General features: G+C 41.7%; 1 protein-coding gene across 3 annotated transcripts in view; it reads left to right on the top strand.

Moving 5' to 3' along the window:
* Positions 1–15251, top strand: part of jag1b (jagged canonical Notch ligand 1b) — a 205092-nt gene that overhangs the window by 138011 nt on the left and 51830 nt on the right. For 2 of the 3 annotated variants that reach the window (XM_044372954.1, XM_044372956.1), the window contains exons 7-8: positions 13226–13374; positions 13772–13959. The gene's annotated coding sequence lies outside the window, so the exon portion shown is untranslated. The remainder of the gene's footprint in view (positions 1–13225; positions 13375–13771; positions 13960–15251) is intronic. The other variant, XM_044372955.1, reaches the window with a different exon arrangement.

Below are 15251 nucleotides of genomic sequence, written 5' to 3'. Positions count from 1 at the left end.
ATTATCAAATTCAATTGTTGGCCAGAGGATTATTTCCATTTTTGGCCTGCACCGCAATGACTTTCACTTTCTGAATAAGGGAGCAAACGCGCTTTAATTGCCAAGACAAATAAATGTACATGAATTTATCTTGGCACTATTAGTGCAGACTCAGATGGACAATATACAGAGTTATATACAGAACATACTGACAGACATACAGTAGAACAAGGACAACAGGACCTCACATACTGTGTACAGGGATATGGAAGACATACTACGCACCACATTCTACATAAACAGTATATATATATATATATATATATATATACATATATATATATATATATTCATATATATACACAATGCTTAAAAATAATATTATACAGAAAACCGCCTGCACTGAAGTTTGTTTTTAATTTGAATGCAAATGGCATGACTTCCTTCCATGTGTGCAGCATTCATAAAACCCCCTGCTACTCAAAACATTCTGTACATTGTTTTCTTTAACATAAAGACATTATCCCTGTGCCATATGGATACTTTTTCAGTTTGCAAACCATAACTGCTCTCAAGTTGTCATCTTTGTGTTTTAAACAATTTCATATTTCAGTGTTCTGCTTTGCTCACATGCAAAAACAGTGTAAGAGTTTTTGTGTGTGTGTGTGTGTGTGTGTGTGTTTTCACAGCGATGGGTGCTGATGATTATGCTGTGTCGGACTGAGTAATGCTATATAATGCATAGACATGTGAGAATATAGCTAGTCTCTTATATCCAGAGGGCAGGGATGGGATCACTCTCAGACGCATCCGGAACATACCTTTCTGTTGTGATTGGGCTGAGATTAAACTTCTGAGGCTACAAACACAAATGTGGACCACATATGAATTAATGCAAACTACAACCATATGAAGCTGATGGCAGACAAATGAAAGAAAGAGAAAATAGACAATGACTGCAAGGTCTATTGTAATTAGAAGCAGTGGGCTAGCTGGAAATACCCCACTGAATTGATGAGATTGATTTTGTCTCTGTCTGCACACACACATGTATAAGTACACACTTCTGCATGTGCAGACGTACACGCACACACTTACATGTGCATGCACAGAGCTCTGGAGGATTTACTTTTCCTGGCATGACTACCATACTAATACTTTTATACACTGAAGTGAAAAAAAGCTTGTAGTCAGGCTCTTTTGCCAATAACTGTTGCAATACTTCTCTCATGCAGAGTGAAAATTTGGGGTTGGGAATATGAATCCACAGTGTTACAGATATACACTTAAGTAGGCAAGCCAAAAGTTTTCTGCAAAACCACGTCTCCATTTCTGGTCTTATTTAACTCACTGAGCAGCTTTAAGCATTGATACATATTTTGTGGAAAAGTATAACACAATTGGATCATTTTTTGGGACAAACTGCTTGAATGAATTGAAACTATGATCACTTGTGTCTCTCCTGTGAATATTTTGGAGGCAGCCTGTGCTCAGTCTCCTACAGTGAGACCAAAAGGACTGTAACTCCTTCTGTAACATACATATCTAAATCATCTCAACTGCGGAAAATTTTCTTTACTGAGATAAGGAAAGGTAGGATTATGGGAAAGCAGAGCAGGAGTTGTAAGTAAAGTGTGTTTCTGAGGCAGACCTCAGCCTTTATTTGCCTTCAAAAAATAATAAACCGTAAGCATTGCCGGGAAAAATTTGGCCCTATTATATCTCACTCTATCCAAACATGGCAACAGGCTGAAAAATTGGGAAATTGGGATGTGAATTGGCATACACATATACCCATTTTCAAAAATAAGTTACTTTGTTTAGGGCGTAAACCAGGGCTATTCAATTACAAATTCAATTGGGCCAGATTTTAAAAGCAGGAAATGTAGAAGGGCTAGACAATGTCAGCAGCCTATTTAAAAACCTGTTTATTAGCTTTTTGGTAATGACAAATTTTTAACAAATGCAAATGAATGTAGTAAAAACTAGCAATGTCTATTGTTTCACTTTTGAAATAAAAAAATATTTTTGGTCACATATCTGAATATCACAAAGTGCAGAAACAGAATAAAAAAGAGCTAACATTATCAATACACAGAATTATATCAATCATAACAAGTGGCAGTAACCAATAACACACTCTATCTCTCTCTACCAGTATCTCCATGTATGTCCAAGTGCTTGTTTTTGCTACTGAGCAATTTTTGCAACAATAGGAAGCCTGTCAGTGGCGAAAACAAGCACTTTTAGTGGACGTACATGGAGATACTGGTAGAGAGAGATAGAGTGTGTTATTGGTTACTGTTACTGCCACTTGTTATGATTGATATAATTCTGTGTGTTTATAATGTTAGCTCTTTTTTATTCTGTTTCTGCACTTTGTGATATGTCTGGTTCAGATATGTGACCAAAAATATTTTTCTATTTCAAAAGTGAAACAATAAACATTGCTATTTTTTACTACATCCATTTGCCATCCATTTGTTTGTTTAAAATTTGTCATCACCAAAAGCTAAAAAAAAAAGTTTTTTAAATAGGCTGTTAAAAATCTCTGGCCCATCTACATTTCCTGGTTTTAAAATCTGTCCCAATTGAATATGTAATTGAATATCCCTGCTCTACAACTTGAACCAGCGGTGTGAAGGGAAATACAATTGGCACTGGAGAAAGTTAAATTAAGTTACATAAGCCAGGTTGTGAAATAACATCTGTATACAAATGATTATACTATTACCAAGATATGGTCTACAGTGTTTTCTTGTGGCAGTTTTTGACATTTATAACTGATGTTTCATTTATTTATTTATTGCCGTTTATATGATTTTTATTTATTTTATTTTTTATTTTATTTATTTATTTTTCAGTCTTGTTGTTTTTGGGTTGTCTTACCCACGTGCCATCCAGGGTGGGGGAAGGGAGGGAAACTTTACAGACTGGAGGGGCCCTTTGTCGGGCAGTTGATGAATATCATAATATACATAGATAAACAAAGCACCATGTTTGTATGCTTATGTTAAAATGATCCATGTCCAGTATTACAGATGTATGTAGAGACTGATGGTTTGCTGTTATATTCAACCTAGCCTCCAGTACTTAACAATAAAAACTTGATCACAAAAAAAAATAAAATAATAATAAACCAAGTCATTTTTATAAAGAACACACTCTTCTTGCTCAGGTTTGTACATACAGCTAAGCTTTCAGTCTGCTTTCAATATTGTTCCACAGCAGCTGGCAAGCTACAACACACACCTGGGTAAACACACTTTGCTCTAGCTCTTGTCCTGTCCGCTCTCTTTATAACAGATGAAGATCAGTGGCTGTTGTAGGGGCCTTCGTTTGTCTTCATTCAGACACAGGGCTCGGCTCCAACCGCAGATCAATCTCACTTCAATGGCACTGTCCATCTAGACACCAGAGGGACGCCACTGCGAAAGGCCCACCCAAAATCCCTCCAAATCCTCCTGGTGCAGAGCAAGCAGGACTCACAGCAATGCGCATTACCTCAGGAGGCTGACATAGCCCAGCCCCTCCGCTCTGGACTGGAGGGCCCGTTTACAACCAGAACTTTGATTGTATCAGCTCTGATGATGTCAGCCTGCTCTGCTGCTAACAGCTTTTTGCCACTCTCTCCCAATTCCGCCTCTCACTCTCTATGTCAACTCTGCCAGCAGATTAATCCATGGCTCCCCACCACACACTCATCACTTGCTCTGCAACAGGCACAACCTCAAACTGCCAAGAGCAGGATATAAGCTATTAATGTCTCACCTAGATGAAATTTACATTGTGTAAGCTGCCCAACATCCCTGTTTGGTTCAGCAATTTATTTCACAGTATTGAAAAGGCCTGCTCCTGCGCTGACCTTCCCTCACTTGCAGCATGGGCATCCAGATGCTGGTGACTTAACCCCTCGCCTGTAAAACAAGAGTAAGAAAAACACCCTGGTTATGATGACTATAATGGTCTCGTTCTCCGAGGGAGCAGAGGCTTGGCTGAGGCTTTGTGTGACTACAGTGGGCCAGCGGGTATTAGCGGTTACTGTAAAGTTTTTTTGGGGGCCATTTAGTTTGGTATCAGACCAGTACGCCTACACTGACCCTTCCTTCTCTGTCGCACCCCTTGTGGTCCCCCCTGCTGTTCCCCCTCAGAGTGGGGAACTCCATGTTAGGGGTTTGTAGATCTCACCGTTATTTATTTATGAGTGTTTAAATGCCACAGCACCCTGGCAGGGACTTTAATGGAGGTGAGACACTCCCATGTTGCACTACTCCCCTCAGTAAAGTTTTACAGCGTCCCACCACACTCTCCAGAGAGTCCAGGGGAAAGTGACGCCATAGCCTAAGAAAATACTCTGTACTTATGCCTGGGCTGACACTGGTGTAGCTGAGTTGGGGGCTGTTAGGTATCTTGAAACTGTGAAAGCGTGCTTTTTGATATTGCTTTTCTTTCAAGCAGCTCCAAATGCTGCCGCAGTCAGATATCACACCTTAAAAGCAAAAGTAAGCTGCTAAAATGCAGTCAAAACAAAGAATTGCACCCCCTTTTGATAGCAATTATCACAAGGTAATGTCACTCGTGTAAAGTCGCTCCCTAAACTTGTGCTAATCAGCCCAGCAAGCCAGTTGTATCTGTCAGGCTTCACCACCACTGCAGCTAATGGATCCACACTTTATCACATTGATTCTCCATGTAAAGCCGTCCCCCTGTCAACCCACCCACCTTTCCCCCTTTCCTCATATGGTCTTGATGAGATCCAGACCCAGTGTGGAAGCATATTAAAGTGGCCCAACAGTGTCAGCAGGAGAGCTAAATGGAAGGTAGTGAAATCTTTTGAACCTCTGTTACATTATAACAGTTCTAAACACATCCAGCTGGGTCCAAAGTTCAGGGAAGACATAAAAGCACCGTTGCATGTTACCTTGGAGGATGATAATAGCCGAGCACCACTAAAACTACTAAGACAGTCCACAATCAAAGGGCCCAGAGGAAGGACTCCCCGCACTTCTTACTGGCTGCTAATGGTCTGTGTGTGTCAGAGACAACTGATCTGACAGTCGTTATATCTCCTATAACACACACTCCGTGCATTGTAAAGAGAGGGAACTTTTTCGGTGTTAGTGATTAAACTCCATTAACTTTGGGTTAATTAAAATACAAAAGACTTAGAGGAGCAGTAATTACCCTGTACCAGCCTGGTAGGTCACCCTTAAAGCAAGTTACAGCACACTGATCTTGATGGGAGGCTTGTTGTATCGTGACTTCATGGCTGCCAGACGTCTTTGCAGACTTGTTTTACAGGAGTTGGACTGCTGACATTGACAATATTGCTGATTCTGTCTATATTACGGAGGAGAGGAGCAACAGAGCTGGACAGATATAGCAGAGCAGGGCCAGACAGTATACACTGTGTGTGTGTGTGTGTGTGTGTGTGTGTGTGTGTGTGTGTGTGTGTGTGTGTGGGCTCCTCTGTGGCGTTTCAACCACACACGATAAATATGAGCTTGTGGCGAGGCCGTGGTGCCCCAGGAATGCTCACATGTGGTCGAGCGGCTCTCACCACCATTGACAAGAGAGTTAGATGGCTTTTGGTCATCAAGATTCCTGGTGGGGAGAGCTACATAGGAGGCCATTTGACTTCAAGACTTGAGGCCGTGGTTGCCGATGCCAGTTTCCTTTCTGGCTCAAGTCTCTTACTGAAGCGTGTTATTTGTTTACTCCAAACTCTGACGAAGAAACCAATCACACTATTGTTTACTGGCTGACTGATCTCGGTCAAGGCCAAAAATGCACTTAATCACCAGTTACCAGCATCTGAAACAAACATGGAATGACATGGCAGACAGCAACATTTCCCAGATCAAGTGTAATTCTATGAACGTCTTTTCAGATTTATTTATACAACTCCGAAATGCTCTCACAGAATCCACGAGGCTGAAGTTAGCTCTTACATAGCTATCTTGGCCCGAAATGTAGGATTTAAGCAAAAAATGAACAAGTAAGGAGGTTTTGGAATCTGAGTGAGATGCCAAACAAAATATGAGCCCTGATAAGATCAGTCAAAGCAGTAAGAGCATTAATCAATAAGACATTCAAACCCAGAACCAGCTAGACTCACCACGCCAGCTATCTGTAGACACTCCTCAGTAGTTTGCTGGTATTTTGATGTAACTGGACAGGACATGACCTGTCCCTCCCAAGCCATAAATGGATTGAACATGTCCAAACCCATCTACTCCATCAAACCAGCCAAGCCAGACAATACTAACAATATGTACAATGTGCGAATTGATGCACAGCAGAAATTGTTTCATAGCTGTCGTCCTTCAAAAAAAGAGAAACATTCATCCTGATTGATGTTGTAGTGATTGTGCCGTCTGTTATTTTAATATCAATGGTCTAGAGAGATAAAGACAAAGTAATTTGTTACCCTCAGCAATTGTGCCAAAAGATTTATGTGGATCTATTATTCATACTGTAAGCGGACATTTTCAAAATGATGCCTGCTCCTTAAATAGCTATTTGAATCAGAGCTCATAAATAATACACCGACTGGAATTTGAAAATTGCTCCACAGTGTTTCACAAGCAGCAACAAGAAAATAATTACCAACTAATTGAGTCACTTATGCTGTGTTCAAGCTATTAAACCCGTTTCTACCGAACTGCAATACTTTAAGGAAGGAGTCAATGTAAATCATGAGACTATGAAACGCTCTCTCCTTCCACACATCCGTCATCGGAGACCAATCTGTTGTCTCCTATAACTTCATGGCTGACAAGGGTCATTGGCCTGAGGCCGCGACAGAGACTATATCCCCTCTCTGGACAGATGCAGTGGCATAAGGGGGGCCCGGATGCCCCCCTCTCCTCCTGCTGACCTCTCCCTCTCTTCCAGAGTCTGAGAAAGGGTCCCGAGGTTGAGAAGGTCCTGGGGACTGGACACATTGCGGCATTAATTACACACTCAGTTACCATTGAGCCTAATGTTTGGCCTCCCCCCCTGGGGTTAACTCCTTCCTGACAAGCGGGGAAAGTAATGGGGCCTCCGTGGCTCGTTTGCCAGCAGTCAGCCAAGACAGCTCCTCTATGTCCTCTTCCGCGCCCCTGTTCTCGCTGACTGACAGCAGCTAAATGCTTCAGTCCTGCGTCGCTGTGCGCGGGGATCACACACACAGGGAGGAGGAGACGGAGATAATGGGAGGTGTGAGGCGGTGGGTGACAGGCGGGGACACTTCATCCCATCAAAGGCTTTTGCTGGTTGTCTTGTGCAAACAAAGAGGCTTTTTTGGAGCGTTATCTATCAGAGGCTTCTCCTGCTGACATCCTTACTGCACTCGTCACTGTGATTGGCTGAGGAGACAGAGAAAGAAGAAAGAGAGCGTGCAGCGACAGGATATCCCCCCAGTTAACAGCAAAGTAAACACAGTAGAAAGAGAGAGAAGGAAGTCTACCTCTGTCACACAGACTCGAGGTGAGCTGCTCGCAGATGTCCTTCGATGTATAAAAGATTACTTCCCCTGAACTTTGGCAGGGCTCGTGTTCTTCTCCAAAGCGCTGCTGGCTACAACTATAATCACAAGTGTCTCTGCCTATTGCTGAAGTAATCCGATTTCTGTTGACAGGGGCTGTAGTCGGTAATCTGATAGGAGAGTACTTACAATATCAAGGCTTGTGTTTCGTTTGATTAATTCATAGCCTACAGGATCTGTGAGATAGAGGGAGAGCGCAGCATGAGATCATGACCCTGGAATCCTAAACAATAACCATCTGTGGTGAACCGTGTTGAGCTCGATCCGACTCTCGCTTTTTCCTCTCTCACTTCCTTTTACTCTTCCCTTGTTCTGTCTTGCAAGCTAACACATTAAAACCCACACACACTCACACACCTGCAACAGCAGTTTTGCATGTACAACCAACCAGCCATGTACTAAAAATATGTCGTGACATGCACACTGTTGAAAATAGCATGCTTCTGGGCCTGAGGCACATATCACCATAACACCTGAGCTAAAACAGAACCTCCCTGAAACTCCTGTGTACACAGTCCTCTGCCTGAATCATCCTACAAGCAAAGTCAAGGACAAAAATGGTCCTGATTCACTTTTCCTTTTAGAATATCATCTAATTTAACAGTTACTTAAGTATAATCAGCTTGGCAGCAGTGGTTTACCCTGCGAGCTATTAGTGTTAACAGCAAAGAAAAATAATCCCAGTCCCATGTCGGATTTAATGAATGCGCTCACTGTACTGGGAAAATGTTTCTACATTCTACAAGCTTGAATCTGACATTTTAAAAGAAAGATGGTCTGAATTAGGCGTTTGAAGAATTTCTCTTCTTTGCTCCACACAAAGAAAAACAACATCTCTGTAAATGTCAGAGTTCCTCCAGCATCTCCTTCATTGTTGAGAAAAAGTGACGTGGTTTGTTCTCTTTCAGCTGGTTGCCACAGGGCCGAGAATGATATATGAAGTGTTACTTTGCGGACTATTTTTAACTTTTCCGAACTAATGTTCAGACGTCCCATCTGGACAGGGTTAGGGGCAAGGCAGTACAAGTTCTTTGCCATTAGTTACAGTAACAGACACCGTGATCTCTCCTCGAAGGTCAGAAAACAAACATTTTACTTGTTTATGTGCCATGGCAGGATGAGCACAGCTCGGTTAACAATTTTCAAGAGGTGACGCATGACTGTTTAATAAGCTTGGTCAAAGTTATGTTAAATGTAGAAGATAGTTTCAAAAGCCACAAACAGCACTTTCTGTCCATAAAAATGTAGTGGAGCTTCAGCAAGCCAAGACTGTCTGTTAGATTATCAGCTGAGAATATACCATATTGTGTTTATGTCCAAGAAACAGTACATCTGGCTGTGCGACAGGTCTGCCAAAATGTGTCACACTTACATGCTTAATGCTATAACTTAATATTTGAGCCAGGGATTTTGTATTTACAGTATGTAAACTGTATGCCAATGAATTATCATCAAAAATAAGTAGACAAGGATTAATTATACTTTATAGCAGTTTCAAAATGTAGCGCCCTTTTTAATAAAACAGTAGAAAAGAGAATGACACGGTTCAGAGAAGGATTAGGGTCAATGTATAAAGTCAATGTTTACACCATTAGGGACAAGAGTATTCAAAGGATACACCCAGCATGTTTTTCTGTTTAACAGTAACACATTTGGTGATTACTCCACATCTTGGCAAAATAATTCTGTTTGCGCAGGAATGAGATGGCTTGGTCAGTATTAATGTCGTGATGTCAAAGGCCAGGTGACATTTTTACATGGAGCTGTTGTATGTCTTTAGAGCACGCTTCCATTTGCCTACATGGTAATTGTTACATGGTCGTACAGTAATATAAATGATATGGTCAGTGTAGCTTGAAGCAGGGTTTAGATGGTATGGAGAGGAAAGTTTGAATGGACTGGGAGGTGACTACATTTTTGCTCAAGAAGAAATACACTAGGATCACCATAGATGGATAATGCAGATTATAAAATGTGCCACTGTTTGTGCAGAATAGTCTTTTTTACATAAAGGAACATTTTTTTTACATAGATACCTTTAAGTAAAGTCTTAGTCCCGTAGTTCTTATATATTTTCCCAAAAGCAAGATTTTCTACACTGAATATCTCTGAATTTGGCTGCCATAAGCGCATTGTCAGTGAAATCAGAGGGATCTTTTTGTGTGTATATGTTAAGGTTATTTCACTAGACAGGGGTGGCAACTGGGCTGTTTTCCTCCATGGCTTTAATAAATATTGTAGCTCAGTGAATAAAATGTAATTTTTGCTAATAATAACGAAAATATGTTTTTTGACTGATAAGAATTAATATTTTGATGTCCAGAGACTGAATTGGAAAAGCAATGAAAGACCATAATTGATCAACAGTAATATACCTTCTACAAGCTTCTGGTACAGTTAATATTTGACAAAAAGAGATTAAATGAGAAATCAAGCGTCTTTTTCTCTCCCAAGCACCTCACATACAGGTTTCTAAAATTATGTGACCTTCAGCTGACGTCCAAAAGCTTTGCGTTGGCCTTTGACTGAACAGGATGAATGACCCATAAAGGATGGCCTTTACATAGAGGGACTGTCCGGCTATCAGCCTGGGATCTCCAAATGTTTATGCTTTAAGGGGTGTGTCAGGATGAGAGTGCATGGCGGAGATTCCTTGAGAGAAAGGGAGGTACACCCTGCCTTATGGCAAGAGTTGAATGCATATGTCAAGCGAAGATACACCGCTGAACAATGCAGCAGCAACACCGGCTCTAATGAAAAATGTCCTCCTGTCTGCAGCTGGAGCAGAAGTGGCCCCTCAGAACTGCTCTAATACACTAGATTTCCATTCTGTTTTTTTTGTTTCCAGACTAACCACAAAGTCCACAAATAACTCTATATTGCACGTAATGCATTTTATCAGCACAATATTCTCACTTCATACCTCTATTTTTGACTTTATAGTGAGAAAGGGTGTTCCCTTGATTATGGTTATACAGCGAACAATAACTGGAGTTAAGTTTCCCTCTGTGCCCTTTGAGTCTCAAATACCGTGTCCACCGCAGAGAAAGCCTTAGGTTTTCAATTACACTCTCAAAGTGGTCCCTGATCGCTCCCCCTGACACAGGTGGTGGGATGTAGTATGTGGAGGGGCAAACCTGGTGTTCCATTTAAGAAATATGTGGGGAAAACTCACTCTGAGCCCTATTTGTTTGGAATGTTTTATGGTTACAGATGTGACTCATACTGCACCAACGTCACTCCAAACTAACAATGTCTCTGCTCCTCTAAACCACTAATTACAGCAGCTAAGCTCCGCGTCAGAAGTAGGACTAATTAACATGTAGCATAACCAGTTGGCTGTCATTATACTGCGCTTCACACATTATATTGTAAATATAGAACTTGATGCAAAGGCTGGTGCTTATTTTCACGATGTGTCTCAAGTGTAAAGGCTTTACAGTATCTCAAATGTTGAGACAATTAATAAATAGTTTTCAATTTTTCTTTTTCTGTCCCCTTGTGGTTGGCACTTGCCCGGGTGGCCCCACATTACTTTGGGGGGTCTCAGGGTACACAATATTATAATGTCCCACCCACCCTTCTCTCGCTCCAAACTCATCTGTATTACATGTGTTATTTAGGGGTGCAGCGAGCCACCAAAGTAGAATACGAACCTCCCTCTCAAGGAGCTTTGTGTTGAGTAGAAAAAGAGTAAGAGACACAGAGAGAGAGAGAGAGCATTGTGTCTGGACTCCTAAACCAGAGAACCATGCTGCTCCACCAGGGGACTCTGAAGGGGAAGCCCACACAGCAGGAACAACAGTGCAGTACAGCGTGATGGGAAAACATCCACGGATTGATTTTCATCAGTTATAACAGACACCCAGAAAAAAAAAAAGAAGAAAAACACTGACATGCATATCATGCTTAAATCTGGCTGGCTTCCTTTGCGATATGTCATGTGTAAAGCTATATCCTGTGGTTCTGCCTGGTGGTCAGGCTGAGTGTCTGTGGGGGCCCCCCAAGTCCCTCACCAAGACTTGGAAGCAGACTACACACTTTACCTTGGACAAGCAAAGGTCAGTGGACAGAGAAGGGATCGTCCCTTTGGCTGAGACATCATTTCCGCACTTGAAGCCTTGATCTACTTTTCACAACATGAGGGAATGTGTGAAGTTATGGCTCACTACCAATTTTGTGGTGAAATCTTCTTTTTTTGTCAACATTTGAATATCCTCCTTCACATGCAGATAAGATTTTAATCCAAAGATATATATGTGTGATCAAGAATAAACCCATAAATTTAACACTTTTGTCCAGATGAACAGCACATCGTATAAAAACAGAGAAAACTGCCTCAGAAACTGACCCCTTAAATGGCAGCGGCGCCCTTTGACCCCTTCCATCCTGACACAGGAACACACTTCTAGATGCACACAGAAACGCTCACTTCTTAGTCTCGTTAGTAATTAGGATTCATTAGAAATTGGAAATTTAATTAGTGGTTTAAGTTTGTCATCGGCGAGCATTTCCTCTGTTTGGAAGCCAATTGCACAGCCAATGTGGTGTCTTGACGCCTGTTAGCAAAAAGGAGTTTGAAATGGAAATGCTGCTATGGCCATCCTCCACACCCTTCTGTCATTTGTCTAAACCAAACCCGCCCAGAAATAAAATTACTCAAATGCAAGGGGATTTTCTTTTTTTTTTTTTTTACCTTTTCTCTTATACTCTTGTACTTCTTTTTTGCAAGTGGAAAAGCAGCACGCTTTGCGGAATTCAGTCGCCCACGCACTCTGTCAGGACACTTAATTCCAATTAGATATTTTTCTTTGCTTTCTTGTTCTAGCCTGTCTGGGCCTCCTGCTTTTATCCCTCCCTCTGCCCTCCCCGCTAACTCCCTCACTGTTGAACTCTCCCCTCCTCTCTCCCGTTTCCTCGCTCGTGTCCTCATTCTCTCAATCTCTATCACAATATGTAGTTTTGTGGACCACAGTTCCACTGCTTTGCTTTTATGTGTTCTCTCATACGCAGATTTCTCACAGCCAGACATCCTGTGGCCGATTTTAAACTTTGACACTGTCACACACAACACATCAGGGCTGTAAAACACTGTGGCAAAAACTATTACCGCAGACAAAGCCAAACTGTGTCCATAATGATAAAGCAGGGATTTAGAGGTAGCTTTAGAAGTTTGCAAACCGCCTTTGTTTTGCTCCTAGGGAATGAATATTTATTAACCTATGGATCCATTTGATTACAGTGTAAGGTCAGCACCGTGCTGTGAAGGTCCTCCTACGCATTCACTAATAATAGCCCAGCCATGAAGTACATACAATACATTTCACCCAGAGCGCAGTAGCCACATGTAATTCTTCATCCAAATTACTGTAATTAAAACATTCCACAATCCTTTATGTGTTATATCTTCCTTTATGTGCTGTTATTTCTTGTCTCTGCTTTCTTTTCATTCAACAAATCAAATAGAGGCTATTAGTGTCACGTATTTGCATTCTGTTTTTGGAAATACTTGCACAGTCTAGCGACATGAATATTTATGCTGACTCATACAGACTACACACAGCCTTATGACAGTCCAAAAACAGGAAAGCAAAATCCCTCTGTGTTATTATTAGCTTAAGACAGAAAGTCAGTCACATTTCAGCAGAGACGAGAGGGTTAGTTCCCTGAAAGGCTATCGCTGCTAATGCCGAATCCATTTCTCTTTTGTTGCAGGCCCTGGACAGATGATTTAGAGTGCATCTCTTCAGCCTAAATTGCTTCCAAGCAGGGGGTTCCTCTGCAGCGTCCAGCCCATCACTTCACAACTGAGGCCTCAAGTTTCTGCTCCATGTTGCATGGAAGTTTCCAAGAGCCAAGCTATTGTATGTGTCAGCCACATTTATCATGTAGTTGTAGAATTCTGGAAACTTCTGTGTTACAGTTGGCAATTTCACGGCTAACCAATAGAAAATAGAATAACGACAAAATCTAGTAGATGTATCTTTTGGAGATGGAGAGCTTGCAATTGAATTTGTTATTGAGCTGGCAAGGTTGTGTTTCTTACTATGCAATTGCCTGATGGTGAGCTAAATTAATTTCTATTGGAAAAGCTGAGCACTTCTGGTCAAACACCATCAATTAATCATGTTTCTGGATGGGATTATGTTACTGATGGGCCAGCTGAGGTAGTGAGCTCTGATTAGGACTGATACTCTGGGGACAGATTAGTTCTGAAAATGCATGAGGGTAAAGGTATATTTACGCTTGTTCATCCTCCAGCTTCAGCTCTACATACAGACTGCCAAATAGCTGGTCTTGAGCAATAGCAGCTACGTCGTGCTGTAGGTACCGTGCACCGCCTTCAGCTATGAAAACTACTTACTGCTCACTCGGGGCCAAACCATTCATCGCAGGGAAAAGAGGGATGGATGAAAACATACCCCCTGGTCAAGGAGAGAATACATTCAGTAAGTCAAAAAATCATCAGATTGCCTCCAAACACAAAACACATCCAGCTCATCCGGAAGATAAAATCTAATGTCATGCATAGACTGAATGTAGATAGCAGATGGACCTACAGATGGACCTCTATTATGAACTTTCCAGATGACAAGATTTAACATACAGATTCAAAACTCTCATTTTCCCTGTAAAGCAACCTATGTTTAGTGAAATTGCATTTGGAAGATGCATGTATGATATCAAACAAATTAATTTAATCCAAGAACATTCATAACAAACATATGCAGGGAAACTTGAACTAGAAATTAAAGTAACCTATGCAAAAAATTTTTTTTCAGCGTGTTAAAAAGAAAAGAAAATTCATAACAAACTAGAACTAGGAACGATTAAATAAAAATGTCCTCCTGCAGCTCTTTATGTAAATAAATGAAGCTAAAAAGGAAATAAGAATGTTTCCAAGGTCTTCTAAGATGTCTTTCAGGATTGCGGAAGTGCCAGCAGGTGGGATTTTGACTATCATCTCATCTAAATGAGGAACACATGCCTTTATCCAACCATTAGTCTAAAGTTGTTTTTAAAAAATGCACCAAAGAAACTTGTCTCAATGCATTTCAAGGAACCGAGAGGAAATGTTGCATTGACAGACGTGTCATCGGAGAAAGTTGGGACCACACAGAATAATCCTTCATGGCTCTTCAAGGACAAAACCATGCGGGCAGGAAAGATCTACAACTGGAAGAGAAGCCTAGCCTTGCCCCCTGCCTTTTAAAAAGCACTCGCTCTCCTTGAGTGTCTCCAGAGTGGGACAGATGCAACAAGGCAAGGCGACCTCTTAGAAGGGTCAAGGAAAAACACAGGGACGCTTACGGGGGGTGAGTGTTGACCTTACTGGAGGCATCTATCATTCACTGAAGATGTTGGCACTTTACCAGACACACGAATACACATGCCCGAACATGCATAAAGAAATTACACACACACACACGCTTGTCTATCCTCTTCATGACAGGAGATCTCTAATGAATGTGGCTCTCAGAAGACCCTTGAGAGGAAGCAAGGCCACTCTCACTCCTACCAGTGACTCTGCAGGGCACAGAGAGGCCCTCGCATGTCTGCATTTCACAAGATAACCAGATTGAAAAGTCGTCCCCAGACAAGTGTGCTCTGTCAAGGGCTGAGGGCCGTTTTTATGTCTCCCTGTCGCTGTCTGACGGAAGACGCGGAAGGTCGGCTCTGAAGGAGCGCTTGTTCGCGGCTATTACAGTCGCTGGTACAGTGATGGGGCCCTTCAACTCGA

Source organism: Thunnus albacares, chromosome 14 (genome assembly GCF_914725855.1).
Source record: "Thunnus albacares chromosome 14, fThuAlb1.1, whole genome shotgun sequence".
Taxonomy (NCBI): domain Eukaryota; kingdom Metazoa; phylum Chordata; class Actinopteri; order Scombriformes; family Scombridae; genus Thunnus; species Thunnus albacares.
This window is presented reverse-complemented; position numbering and strand designations above follow the sequence as displayed.